Genomic DNA, 15,462 nt, shown 5'->3' with positions numbered 1-15,462 from the left:
CCTATAGAAGAGGTTTGAGAGGCGATAGCCTGTTTTGGGGTTTCGTGGGGAGTGTAAAGAGACTGAGGGGGAAAACAATTGTGCAGACACATTACAGTATATATATATCAGTGAAAAAATGTTGTTAAAGGGACGTTATGGTTCAGTTGCGCTACTAAAAAGTAAAACCGAAAAACCCCTGAAATTCGCCAGTTATGGTAAGCAACTATAACTCACGCCACCACCGTGCTCTGCTAAAACTAACACCCTGGACATCAAAGATGACATCACAAATGTCATTGATGATATCACTGATGACATCACATGTCTGGCTCACTCTTTTTCCCTTTACTGTATATATATCTAGGTCAGTAACAGTCAGGAACTAAAAATTCACTACACTATAGTACAAATTACTATATTTGTAGACTTATACTTCAAATATGTTCTTACAGTAATTCAATTAGGGTCACTCAAAGCATATGAAACATATACAAAGGGGAAAACAGACTTGGAAGACAGCAATGCTTTCTATGTATGAAGATGATTAGTAAGGTTATCAACACTGTTTTATAGTTCTGTTTTTTTTAATACTGTACTTTCCCTGGATATGCTCATATTTGTAAACATTGCATTTACACTACTTTCCTTAGGGTCTAGTCACAATATGTTATAGTTATACATAGGGAAGTAGAAGCTTTGAAGCAGAGCAATCATTTCTGTGCATGAAGATAATCAGTTAGGTTATGAAGATTGTCGGGTAATACTGCTGTTTTTTGTTTAATTCACTTTCCCTGTATATGCTCCATTTGTATGTGTTGTTGTCTGTTTGTGTTTTGTGTGCAGTTGATTAGTTACTTATTGAATGTTTCACAGTATGCAAGACTCTAATAAGAAGCATTTATAATTTTAGTATTTAACATGGCAAGATTATTAATATTGCATCTTCATCATGTCTGCTGCACACTATGCCTATGTTACTACATGTGTACCTTAGTATATTGGAAAAAACATAATACAATGCTATTTGGATTAATGCATTACTTAATGCACTACGTAACTCATTATATTTATTCCAATGATCCTTGTCTTTTTTTTATTAACATTACAATAAGAATCCCTTGTACAGACGTTTTATGAAAGGTAAATGCACACGTGATGTCATCAATGACATGTGTGATGTCATCTTTGATGTCCTGGGTGTTAGTCTTAGCAGTGCACGGTGGTGGCGCGAGTTATGGTTGCTTAGTTTACCGTAACTGGCGAATTTCAGGGGTTTTTCGGTTTTACTTGGAACCAAAATGTCCCTTTAACAAAGTTTTTTGACTGAATTTCAATGGTTTTTAGTAGCACAACTTAACCATAACGTCCCCTTAACAAAGTTTTGTCATTGAATTTCATAGATTTTTATGAGTCCAACTTAACCATAATGTCAGTTTAGCAAAGTTTTTCATTGAATTTCATAGGTTTTTATAAGTGCAACTTAACCATAACGTCCCCATAACAAAGTTTTGTCATTGAATTTCATAGATTTTTAGGAGTCCAACTTAACCATAATGTCCGTTTAGCAAAGGTTTTTCAGTGAATTTCATTGGTTTTTATTAGTGCAACTTAACCATAATGTCCCCTATACAACATTTTTTCATTGAATTTCATAGGTTTTTATTACTGCAACTGAACCATAATTTATACGAACATCTGACTTCATTGCAGACCTTCCGGAGAGTGCCACATGACCATATGCTGGCGTGCAGCATGATTACGTGTCCGAGAACCTGTACGCACCTCACGATAAGATCTGTGCTTGGCGGACAGTTTGGAACTGCATTTTCTACTGATCTAGGAACTTTCAACTTCAACATTTCCATTACACAGCTCCAACACCTATTCATACTCATCTATTAACAATCTAATACACAGTACATACTTTTATCAAAACTGCTATTTATCTTAAAATAGAATCAGCTAATGCCATCCCTTCTCCCCAAGAGACACCTCCACTGCTGTAATCAAGAAGCAGGAGAAACACTGCCCCCACCTTAGAAATAACACACGCGCAACATTTTCCCCTGTCCACCTACCCCTCCATATTAGTGTTTGGTGCCTCTTCCTTCCTTTCCCTCCCCACCTTTCGTTCTAAGCTCTCATGCCAAAAAAATGCATTCAAAAACAAAATAAATGTTCCTTTAGGAACCACCTTTCACTGTTAAAAAATAGAACAAAAAAACTTATAGACTATCTACTTTAGATTTCTCAGTAAAGTACATAGACTCAATAAGATTTTCCAACATTACCATTTGCATTTTGTGTTATGCTAATGGGAATATTGTGGCGTTCATCCTCCGTTCCAGGGACTGGAATGGTGGATACCGGCCCAGCTGCCCAAGTTATCAGCCCAAGCGAAGCGAGAGTGGATAACGAGGTCTCTGGACCATTATCCCCCCATTCCAGCCCCTGAAATGGGGGATGAAGGCCATTAGCAGCCTAGGTTCCCAAAGCGGGAACCCGGGGTACTAAAAAAGAGGATTTTTCTTCCTACACCAGGAGGCCTGTGGCGTCCCGGTGTAGGAAGGAACATCTTTTTCCAAGATGGCCACCATGGAAAGGGAAGGTGGGGGCTCCATACAGGGCCCCTCTTCGCTTTCCATGGCAGCCTGCAGAAGGCAAAAAGAGAACCCTATGACCATATTACCACAAGCACATTTGTCTTCCCTTTCAAATCTATCTTAAATTCGAATAACTTTACCACAAAGCCAGTCCCAGGTGGACACGGCCACTTTAATCCTAAATTTTGTCCCTTGTGGTCATGGCCAGTAGCCAGATTGTCCGGATCATGACCTTATTCCATGACCCAGACAATCTGGCCACTGCCCATGGCCAGAGGATACCTCTCAGTCACTAAAGGTATACTGCTATTTTTGTAGCTACATTATGACACTTGTCAAAAAATAAAACACTGGCACATTTGCAAAACCTTGCTTGTAGATCCTTGCCAATGCGCCTTAGGCAAGTTTGGTGGAAATCCACCCACGTTTTACTTTTCAAAAGTATCAAATTAATGCACATACATCGTCATATAACCTAGCCCCCACGTCACAAAATCCATTCAGACTTTACGAAAACATTTATATCTAGATCTATAATCTTTTTGCAAACCTTTGTGTAGATTTGTCAAATGGCACCACATTTATAAGCCTTTACAATATTTTAGGACCCCCCTCTAATTTAGCTCCCTCTTGACAGAATCCCAGCAAACTTTGCAATAACATTTATATCTAGATCTATTATCAGTTTGACAAATGAAGTATAGATTTGTCTAATGGCACCTCATTTATAAGCCTTTACATTATTTTGGCACCCCCCTCTAATTTTGCCCCCTCTTGACAAAATCCCACCAAACTTCACAGAAAGCTTTATATCTAGATCTATTATCAATTTCCCAAATTAAGTGTAGATTCGTCAAATAGCACCTCATTTATAAGCCATTACATTATTTTGGGACCCCCCTCTAATTTTTTCCCCTCATGACAGAATCCCACCAAGCTGTGTAAACTCATTCGGAATCAGGTCAGAAATATACATGCACATTTTCATGCAGTTCTATTAAGTGGCGCCAAAGTTATAAGCCATTCAAGAACTGCATTTCACCAACCCTGTAAGGCTGAGGTGTCTGCAAACTTTTCAGGTTACTGGGTAGCGTAGCCAAACGCGCCCAGTCATCACCTACCTGATGTGACGCAGAACCCACAAATCAACACACATCATTTCACAACACAGAATGTCACAATTCGGAATATGAAACCGTACTTCAAAAGGAAATAGCAACACTGTACAATTTTCACAATAAACACTCCAAGAACATCCGGATATTGCCATATTCAATCAAATTGGAAATTTGTTTCTTCGCTCGCGATCCGAAAATGTTTATCGTGAGTCAACCGTTGTTCATCTTGGGTACACAAGGTGTTAGTTTTGGGTAAAAGAAGTGCTTGGGTCGCACAGTGAATTGCAGGGCTTGTGCAACAACTTAGGGCTAGACCACAGTAAAGGATGTTATTTTGCTGTAGAACCCGCCAGTTGGGATCTGGAATCTATGACAATCGCGGAATGGCAGGATGTACCTGTTTCGAAAACATAATAGAAATGTGCATCAGTAGCCGATCTTTATTACAATTTATCTATTGACTTATTAATTTGGCCTAAAGTTTAAACTAACGATTAGCACAGCCATGAAACAATATCAACAGAGAGAAAACAATGTGGAAAGTACTACACAATTTGCTTCCAAGGATAGTGCTATGTAGTATGTTCAACTCTAAACGGGATACGGAAGCTGATGCTACAATTCGAGGTGCACATAGATGGCATTTTAATGAAATACTAGCGTTGAACCTGGAGGAATCGAGTAGTGGTCTACATGCATCTCAATGCTGGACTGCCCATGTGGGCGATAGAAAGAACATTATACACAAAGGTTAAACTTGCGTTTCATTCAATATGCCACACAGAACAAACAAGCAGAATGTAACCCAGCAATAACGGTCAGCTAATGATAAGTTGATCCTCCTTCGAGTATAAAACCGTCGAAAGTCAAACTTACATTATATTCAGCATTTCCGTTCTCTTGGCGTAACACACACCGTAACGAAGACTCCATTTCAAGCAATGATTTTTCATAAACTAAATTTACATGTTCCTTAGTCCAGTTTTGGAATGGACAACCTTATCATATCTTACATTATTACACCCCTCCTTTCATTCAATTCCTTTCGGAATGGTCACTTTCTCTCAAGGTCAAAAAACAATTGAACCTTATGCTGTGTGTCCGATGCGTGGGCTTCCTTAAAGTTATGGTTGCTTAGCTTACCATAACTAGCGAATTTCAGGTTTTTTTGGTTTTACTTTGAACCATAACGTCCCTTTAACAACATTTTTTTACGGAATTTCATAGGTTTTTATTAGTGCAACTTAACCATAAGGTCCCTTTAACAAAGTTTTTTCAGTGAATTTCATTGTTTTTTGTTTAGTGCAACTTAACCATAACGTCCCCTTAACAAAGTTTTTTCATTGAATATATATATATATATATATATATATATATATATATATATATATTACACAGCCCGCAGTAGCGGCCGTGTAGTTATGGTTAAGTTGCTAAAGTCATAGGAAGACCATTTTTTCGGCAGCTTAAGACTTTTAAAAAAAATACATTTTTTGTGTGCTTATATTGCGCCGAAAGCCTGCAGGCATCAGGGCTTTCGGAGCGATAAGGACAAACAAGACGTGAAGTCTGCAGATACCAATTCGGTACATACGCAAGGATGACCGGGATCTATCTAAACAGATGAGTTTTAAGATGTTTCCTCAAAGTCTGGTAGTTATTTTCCAGCCGAAGGGTTAAGGGCAATTTGTTCCCCTGGAGGAATCCTCACCAAACTTTGAAAAAAAAGTATATGGCTGGCTCTGAATGTTTTCGCCAAGCTGGGTGAGGTTTCGTGCAGGGGGGCAAAGTTATAGGAGGGGGGGACCCAACATTTTTTTTCATACACTGAATGGGGAAAAGATTTGCCCATGGCTACAGGCCAAACGGCTGGACGGATTTTCACCAAATTTGCGGCAGGGGCTTGGGTCAGAGAGCATGCTTTTGTGCGTTTGGTGGAAATCCGACAAGTACTTTGGTTGCAAAGAACTGAAATGTAAGTTCCAAAAAATGTGTGATATCTGGGTCCGCTCCGCAGACCCATTTCAGTGTTCGCTCCGAAGAACATTGGATGCGGCCGGTGGTTCGCTGGATGGAAGCGTGCTGTACATCAAAGTTTATGGGAAACGCTGCCATGGTACATTGGAGGATAGTGTTGTGGTCTGCATGGCTGGCCCATTTCTATGTAGCAGTGTGCACGCTAAAATTAGTGATATCTGGCTCCGCTCTGGCATCCCGTTTCCCTGTTTGCCGCGCAGTCAACATTTTGATTGCAACGCAGTGTGCGGTTACGGGACGTGTGTCAAAAGTGTTACATGACGGCGGCATGTTGTATCGGAGGACAATGAGGTTGCGAAAGGGCCTGAAAAATATAGTGCACAGCACCTGGTGGTGGGAAGAAGGGATGGAAAGGGTGCAGCAGTGAGAATTGCTTCATGTGATATATTTCATTGGAAGAAGACAGTGCTGTGCAAGTGCTATCCGTGCATGCTCCGCCAATGCGCGGATACCTCAACAGGCAAAAATCTTGTGTGGTCATTGCAGGCAGCCTTTGTTATGGCATGCCAGCTCCAGATACAATGTCTTTCTGTGATGAGTGGTGGCAGGCACATTTGCAGAAGCGGAGTGCATTGCACGAGACATGATGATTTAAATATAGCATGTACTATGATGTGCTGTGTGAGGCAAGTCCGTAGCCCCATCGATGCATGGCTGCAGCCCTACCACAAAAAAGTATGTCCACTGGTTGAATAGGTATGTCCACTGGTTGAAAGTAGGTGCCACATCGTTGCTTTTTGTGTGTAATTTGGCTCCAGTGCACACAATGTTGGTTGCATGGGTGTGGTGATTGGTAGAACAACGTACAGTTGTCAGTGTATGGGTGGAGATGCTGCAGTGACCAGTCGTGCAGTTTGTCCACTGGGTGCACTAACGGAATAGTTTACATATGGAAGAGGTCACGGTGCAACTGGTTCTTATATGTGCTTGCGTAGTGTGCATTGCGCAGATTAGCACGTGTTGCAGTGCACTATGCACCATTGGTTTTATGCACGTACAAGAGTGTTGGGGGCAGGCCCAATGTTGTGAAGATTGCCTTGGTTGGTTGGCATGCTTATAATGCTTTTTGATTGGAAGTGGGTAGCAGTGTCAAACACAGTGATATGTTTCTGCATTACGGTAAGTGGAACACATGTCCTTGCCTCCCTGCTTTATGGTTCAGCGGTTGGGTGGAAGTGCTGGTGCGTATGTTGCCTTTGTGATTTCTGGTACATTCCTACATGGTCGCCTGCATGGCTCTGTTATGTTGAGGTGAGTGTGGCCGCGGCCTAGACTGTTGGGTGCATGGCCGAAGGTCGTAAAACATGCACCCAACAGCCTAGGCCTTCATCACAGCCACCACAAGATAATGCAGCGATGCAGTTGTCACTCGGTAGAATAGCAGACATGCACTGCTATGCGTACATTAGCATATGGTATTCATCATTGCCCCTGGTGCACAATAGGGAGCCACATGTCACCATTTGCGTTTGCTATGGTTAGGCACTTATAAGACCCTTGCTTGAGAAAGTGTTTGAACACAATGCCCCATGAAAGGAAGTCATCAGCATCAGAAAGATGCAATATGGACTATGTACACAGCCACTCACATACCGTTCAGCACAGGCAACACAACAGAATGGAGCCATGCATGTAAAGATGTGGCCAGGGTGAAAGTTGGCAGGCGCAATTGCAGATGGGGAGTGCATTACACATGTCAAGAGCAGTACAACATGGGTTGTACTAGGGTGTGCTGTGTGTGGTGAGGCCCTAGCGGTCAGTGATGGTAGAGCAATGGCAGAAGGGGAGTACAATGAAGACCACATGAAACTTGAAACGTACACTGCAGTACGGTGTGTTGCGTGTGCTAAGCATGTAGCCCCTTCGATGAATGGGTAGCAACCTTGCAGAGCCAAATATGTGTCCTGGTGAGAAGTAGGTTTCAAATTGTTGCCTTCGGTGTGCGGTTTGTGATCATTGCATAAAATGTTGCTTTCATGGTTGTGGGGTTTGGTTGCAATTCTTACAGTGTGTAGTAAATGCCTGTGCCTGATGGAGTGACGACTCCTCTAGTGTGTCCTGTGGGTACAGTGGTGAAATAGTAGATGCTTAGAAGTGGCAAGGGGTGACCTGCATGTACCTGGGCACTTGTTCACCTGCATGACTCTGTTATGTTGTGCTGGGTGTGGCTGTAACGCTCACCTGATTCCCGCAGAGGCGCCGGTCTTGACTGGGTGAATGCCGTATCTTCAAAGGTGATGTGTAACACACGGTTGGCTCTTTGGGCTGGACCTCTGTGCACTGTATGTCTGACTCGAAGAGTAAGATGTCTTAGGTAAGTGAACGCCGAGCTCTCCATCTGCCTCGGGGCAGGGTGCCGTAACCAGTTTCTTCACTGGATAAGGGTGCAGGCCTCTTGACCTCAGAGGACTGCTGTCCGTCGTTAACTGCACGAACGGTAAATTCTGGGCACTTCAAATGTCTTAAAAGTCTTTTGTAATGATATCTCTTGTTTTGCAGGGCTCCGGCGATGGAGGATGGCGGGCTGATGAGAGTTGAGGATCGAACCCGCGTGAGGAATAGAAGCACCTGGAAGCACGTAAGTAAGCGCTTGTAGCCTGCTTCACGATGCGCACTAACTGTCCCTTTTATCTTGCAGGTACAAGTTCAGAGATTTAGAGAAGCTGAAAGGTGCTGGAATACCCACTGGATTCGGCGTGGGAAGGAGGAATGGCACGTGAGTAATAAAGTTGCCCAATGTCTTTAAACGCACCTTCTTTTGTTTTTCAGATGCGGGACGCAGCGCCGAAGGCCTCCGGAGCGTGCGAAGAGCTGGCAAGCTTTTGTCTTTCAGATGCCGGAATGCAGTGCGAAGACCTCCGGAGCATGCGAAGAGTAGGTAAGCCTTTGTCTTTCAGATGCCGGAATGCAGCGCGAGGCGTTGGTGACAGCCGATGGACCAGGTAAGAGATGTGCTGCCACTGAAGACCGTAGTGCTAACCTGTTCTTTCTTTGTCTTTACAGGTGCTGCTGAAGACTGGATTCCAGGATGGTAAGCCTTTGTTCCCTTAGGCCCAGGATCAGAAGCAGAAGACACGATGAGCGTTCTGCTGCAGAGAATGCAGAATAACACAAAGCAAGATTCATCCATCGGGTGTGGTTTAAATAGCCTCCTGTAGTGCTTAGGTGTCTCCTTCCACAGCCACACCTAGGTAAGAAAAGAGTTCCTGCTTTCCAGAAGAGTTCCAGTGTTCTGAACCTAGGGAGTGGCTCCTGCCCCAGCCAACAGGAAAAGTAGTCCCAAACAGAAGAGGATCAGGGGTTCAACTGGCAGGTAAGTAAGCAGCATGGTCTGCTGCAGGTAAGTCCACCCAAGCATTATGAGCCGGGCGCTTCCAGCGCTGGGACTGGGCATCTTTATGAGCCTGGTGCCACTGGCGCCAGGACAGGGTCCAAAAGGTCCCAATTGGGACTGGCTGGCACTCGGAACCGGGGTTATGGGTCTGCTTCCAAGGGAGTCGGGCAAGTCCTGATCTTTTGGAAGCAGAGATCATGACAGTGGCCAAGGCCTACACTGTTGGGTGCATGGCAAAAAGTCCGTAGGCCAGGCACCGAAGAGCCTAGGCATGCACCATAGCACGCCACCATAACGTAGACATGCAGTTTTAAGTATGCATGTCTACAATGGTGGTTCTGCAGGACCTTGTAGACGTGGTAGAACAGTGACCTGATATGCGTCCAGTACCATATGGTGTAGATTATGCCACCACCTTGGACATTAGGGAGGCACATGGCGCTATTTGCGTTTGGCATGAGTCGCCCTTTGCACCACCCATCCTATGTTACCTTTGTGGATTATGGTATGTGGCAAATGTTCCCCTTCATTAGGCCATTATGTTGTGCTGTGTTTGAGTAAGGCCTAGACTATTGGGTACATGGGCAAAGGCCGTAGGCCGTGGGCCGTGCACCCAAGAGCCTATCCCTTGACGACAGCTAGCACACCATACTGCAGCCATGCATAGTTCCCTCTGCATCTTTCCGAGGATGGTGACCTTTGAATAATGGGTGTGAAGAGCATTTTACACTTGGTGGAACAACCAAAGTGAGGTGCTGTGCGTTCACAGGCACATGGTGTAGGTAATTGCACATGTTGCACATTAGTGAGCAATATGTTAGCATTTCCGTTTGCTATGGGATGCCCTTTACAAGACCCTTGCTTGCTCCATGAAAGGACATCAGCATCCGAAAGTTGCAAAAAGGACAATGTACACAAGCATTCACATACCGTTTAGCACAGGCCATGCAAAGTCATGGAGCCATGCATGTAAAGATGTGGCCAAGGTGAAAGTTGTCAGGCACAATTGCAGATGGGGAGTGCACATGACATGAGGAGTTAAACGTGGGGTGCACTAGGGTGTGCTGTGTGTGGTGAGGCCCTAGTGTCTTGGATGCATCGCTGGAGGCCTTACAGGAACAGCTATGTGGTTTGCTTGCAACTACTCTTCAGAGTGTTGTGTTTCGTGTGTGGTTTGTGAGTTGTGCATGCATTGTTAATTCCATGGGTGTGCTCATTGCTAGCCCATGGTACATTTTCCAGGGCATGGCAGGAGCTTATGGAGTGAACAGTTGTGCAGTGTGTCCACTGAGTGCTGTGGTGAGAAAGTGTGTGTGTACCAGTGCATAGGGTTCACCTACATAGTCTATGTGCTTGGGTAGTGTGCATCGTGTAGATTACTAACTATTGGACTGCACTTTGAAGTATTGTATCTTTGCAGTTGGTGGAGTGCTGGGATGAAAAAAAATATTGCCACCTGCAGTTTGTAGTGCTGGGTGCTGCTCTGGGTGAATGTGGATGCTGAAAGCGTGGATAGGTTTGGAGAACTGTTACCTGGAGCTGCTTTCACATGACACAAAACCTGTACTTTGAGTGTGTAATGGTACGTCTGCAGTGCTGTACAGAAATGATAGTGTTCGCTGTGGAGGACATGGATGTGAATGCTACATGCATTTGTGACTATTTAATGCTACCTAATGCAGGAGTGTTGCAAATAGAATACTGGAAACAGAAGAAGGAGTGGCTATGCTTTACTGGGGTGTGGCCCTCGTGCATGTGGTTCATTCTGCCCTTCTCACCATGGTGCCTTTGAAAAGGGAACTGCGGGGATTATCCAATCAGGTGTCGAGGGTGTGCTTCACAGGAAGGGGCAGTGATATATTTCCCAAAACCTTGCTTCAGTGAGGTTGGCAGAGATGCACAGACGTCGAGTGCTGATCGTGGGTGATAGCTTTGTGAAAGATCTACACAGGTATGCTGTGGAAAGAGGCTTTGATACTACCTTGCAGCTGGAAGGAGTAGAGGCTTTTTGGGCCACAGTGCATGAGTGGGGTTTCGGTGCCATGGTTCGCCTTTGTACATGTGTGGCCTCTGTCGGTACCGTGGATGTTGTGGTCGAGCATTATGGAGCACTACATTTGGGGTACATGGCGTGCGCACGTTTGCTCCGTCACCTCAAGAAGTTGATGACAGCAGTGATGCAGATTTTTTCCCACTGCCCAGGTGATTTTCTCATCCATACCACCAAGAGGTTGCATGGGACCCTGCTGGTGTAATTTGTCCACAGCCAGAGGTCGGGAGGTGTTTCATAAACAGAAGCATGTGTAACTTTATGTGCAGTGCTGGGATGTTCTGCACCAACTATGACAGCATTAACGAGCACGATTTGCAGTGATCCCAAGGTAATGGCATTTTTTTTACCTCCATTGGCAATGCTGTTTTGTTTGCCATTCTGCACAAAGATTTGCAGAGAATCCTGTAGAAATGTAAGAGAAGCGTTGACGTTCAGTCCGTACAAATGTCAGCAGGAGAAGCACACAAACTCATCGAAAGATATATATAAAAATAAAATGTATGCAAGCACGTACATAACAAAAACAGGACAAAAAGAAAAAAAACATACCTTTTCTGAGACAGTATTACAGACCCAAAACCCCTACCCTGTTTTACATCCCCCCCTACCTAGCACGAAAACTCAGCAGATTATGCTGTACTTTCACGATTACACGTGCCACATACAGCCATTTTCGGGATGGGAGCCATGGAAACGAAACTGTGGAGCGAAAGACACTGCTGTATGTGGTTCTGGTGTGTATGCAAACACTATGGCAAAAGGTCTCTTTGAACAAAGAAGTGCAGAAGGCTATGGTGGAAGGGTGCAAGGTAAATGGCAGGCATCCTGGGTGTATGCATGACCTATATGTATTTGTTTGATGTTCGTAACGTGCATGTAGTGCTGCTTTTGAGTCATATTTTTTTTAAAGTGTGAAGTAAGTGGGGTACTGTGGAACACAAAAAAAAACTTTGCAGTGTACACGGTGAGTGGCAGGCATCCTACTGTTATGAATGCATTGTGTGTTTGCCATCATATGATGTGTAATTGTATGCTATGGCATTTGTAACGCGCCTATACACACATTTAGCAAAGTGCAACGAGGCAAGGGAGGTGGAACAGAGGGAAGACAGAGACAACAACCCTACTAGGCCAGGTGTGACTTAGATCGCCCAAGTGCATGGGTGGAGGGAGGGGAACGTACAGTACATGGGAAGACGAACAAATGACAATATGCAAAAATATGGGTCGATTATGCCAATGGATAAGGGCACACATTAGGTGGTGGAGGAACTGTTAGGGACACAGAAACCAGTCCCCAAGTGCAGGGTTTGAAAAAAAGGCAAAGCAGGGGTTCGCCTGGTGGGGGGAGGTGACATGGGCCCGACCTCACAGAGTCACCAGGTAACCAGTGCAGAATCAGTTTATGCCAAGCAGTCCGCTGGGGCGAGGAGCAGAAACAGCAGATGCTAAGAGAAAGGCTTTGAAGTGCTTCCGGAACCGGCGATGGTTCTCCTCAAGTTTCAGGGAGGCAGCGAGGCTGTTACAGAGGGAGGCCCCAGGCGAACCACCAACTGGTTTCTTCCAGAAGCAACTGACCCTGAGGGGGTTGGAGGCAGATGAGGGAAGAGCTCGCGGACGGAGATATATAGGAAATCAGAGTTGAAGGTATTGAGGTCCCAGGACCCAGAAGGCCATCTGCATAATGCACAGTTTTTTCACTTCATTCCTTGCAGCCACTGGGAGCTACTGGAGGCATTTCAGTGCAGAAGAGATAGCATCCCAAGTCGAGCACTCCTCTTCTGAATGCATTCCAGAGGGCGGAAAGTCGAAGCGGGCAGATTTTTTTTAAAAAACGGTTGCAATAGTGCAGCCTAGCTAGAAAGAAGTACAGCTGCGCAGAGAGTGATTTTTTGGACAGTTGCTTTCGGTTGGTACAATACATGCAATGCTGCTTTTGATGGCATATTTTTACGATGTATGTAGGATGTGGGTTAGTGGGAACACAGTTCAAGGCATTGTCGGAAGGAAAGCAGAGAGTTCCTGTTTCGATATTACAATGTATGATATGGGTGACTGAAAACGTTGCAAGCACTTGCCACTGAAGTGCCACTTGCTGGAAGGGGATGGGAAAAAAACAGTATGCTTGTAAAGAACGTAATGGCTACTCAGTGGCAAATACCGTGCGCAGAGGCACTTAGAACACAGTTCTAAACATACTGCAGAAAAAGTTTTTGTACCTCAATTTTCTGGTGATGGGTGCTCATGTGGATGCACAAATCTTGCGATTTTTTTACTGAACTTTCTACTGGATGTGATGTACAGTGACAGCACACTACCAAGCTGTTTTTCTAACAGTACCTACGAAGTGCTGTGCAGAACTGACAGTGTTAGATGCTAATTTCTTGGACGGCATTGGTGGAATCGTGTGTGCCTATTTATCTGTACCCAATGAGGTAGTGGTGGACAAAAGGTAGTGGAAAGGGAAGAAGTACTGCTCCTGCTTTACTGGGGTGCGGCCTTCTTGGTACTTTGGGAAACGCACGTGCCACAATCTGGCCTTGTCACCATGCTGCTCAATGGACATGGCACTGTGGGGATTATCCAATCAGGTACTGTGGGTGTGGTTCACAGGAAGGGGCGGTCCAACTGTTGTACATTATACTCTGCGTAGTGAGGGTGGCTGACATGGTGAAACGCATTGTGTTGACTGTTGGTGATCCCTTTGTCATAGATCTGCACAGGTATGCCCTGGAAGACACTTTGACAGCAATTTCGGTTTGGAAGGAGTGGACACATTGTGGAACGCTGTCCATGAGTGCAGTTTCAGTGATATGCATGCACTTTGCAAAGACCTGGCCACTTTTGCTAATGTCGATGTTATCTTCATCCCCTACGGCGGCATGCATATGGGTTATGTGGCTTGCTTAGATTTGTTCCGTCGACTGAGGAGATTGCTGAATGAAGTGAAGAGGCTTTTTCCCACTGCCAAGGTGCTTTTCTCATCCATAATAACACAGAGTATGGGGCAATGCTCATGGATGTTGTTCCGAGCCAGACGCAGGAAGGTGTCTCATCAAGAGAAACATGTACACTTTTTTGTCTGCTCTTGGAATATTCTACTGCAACAATGACCTAGTTGTGGAAATGCAGAGTTTTTCCAAGAAAATGGCATTTTGTTGTCGCCCATTGGTAATGCAGTTTTGTTTGCCCAGCTACAGGATGCAGTGAAGAGTTTACTATAATTATGTGCGCACAAGAAAACACAAAATCAAATAAAAACCGAAAAAAGGTGTTTCTCTTGAAGCATCTAAAAAAAGAAGCTCTTTTCAGAGCCGCCCCTTACAACAAAGTCCCCCTACCCTGGTTGCAAGTTATTCCACCACGCCCACATGCAGCATGAAAGCCACATCCAGGGAGTTTCAGGATGGTAGCCATGGAAATGGGACTGTGAGGATTGTCCAATCAGGTGCTCAGGGTGTGCAGCAATAGGAATAAGGACTCCTCCTACTTCAGTGGGGCATGGCCCTCGCAGTACTTGGGGTAGCACACGTGCCACAAAATGTGCTTCTCACCATGCCGGCCAATGGAAATGGGACTGTGGGGATTGTCCAATCAGGTGCTCTGGGTGTGAGTCACAGGAAAGGGCGGCAGTATATTTTTACATTACTATGTGTACTGAGGGTAGAAGGCAGAGATGGAGAGATGCACTGTCTTGATAGTCGGAGATGCCTTTGTGGGAGATCCCGTTTCCAGTATGCCCTCGAAAAAGGCTTTTATGGCAATTTCGATTTGGGGGGAGTGGAGGCTTTGTGGTGCTGTGGCGATGTGTGCAGTTTTGGCACTGTGCTTGCAGTATGTCGACGAGTGGCCACGTAAGCTACTGTACATAGTGTGGTCGTGCACTATGGAGCGTTTCATTTGGGTTACAGGCCTTGTTCCCATTTGTATCGTCAACTGAAGGTGTTGAAAGTAGTGCAGCGCATTTTTCCCCTTGCCAAGGTGCTTTTCTCGTGTATACCACCAAGATTAGTGTGGGCCTATTCCAATTATTGCTGTCGTCTGCCAGAGGTCGGAAGGGGTCTCATCAACAGAGCATGTATACTTTTTTGTCCGCTCGTGGGATGTTCTTCTGCAACAATGACCTCATTAGTTTTAGAAATGCAGTTTTTCCAAGCAAATGGCATTTTGTTGTCGCCCATGGTAATGCAGTTTTATTTGCCTGTCTACAGTATACAGTGAAGAGTTTACTGTAATAATGTGAGCACAAGAAAACACAAAAGCAAATAAAAACCAAAAAAAGGTGTTTCTTTGGAAGCATGTACACAAAAAAAACCCTTTTCAGAGCCGTCCCTT

This window comes from Ambystoma mexicanum, chromosome 3p (genome assembly GCF_040938575.1).
Source record: "Ambystoma mexicanum isolate Mex_15411 chromosome 3p, UKY_AmexF1_1, whole genome shotgun sequence".
Taxonomy (NCBI): Eukaryota; Metazoa; Chordata; class Amphibia; order Caudata; family Ambystomatidae; genus Ambystoma; species Ambystoma mexicanum.
This window is presented reverse-complemented; position numbering follows the sequence as displayed.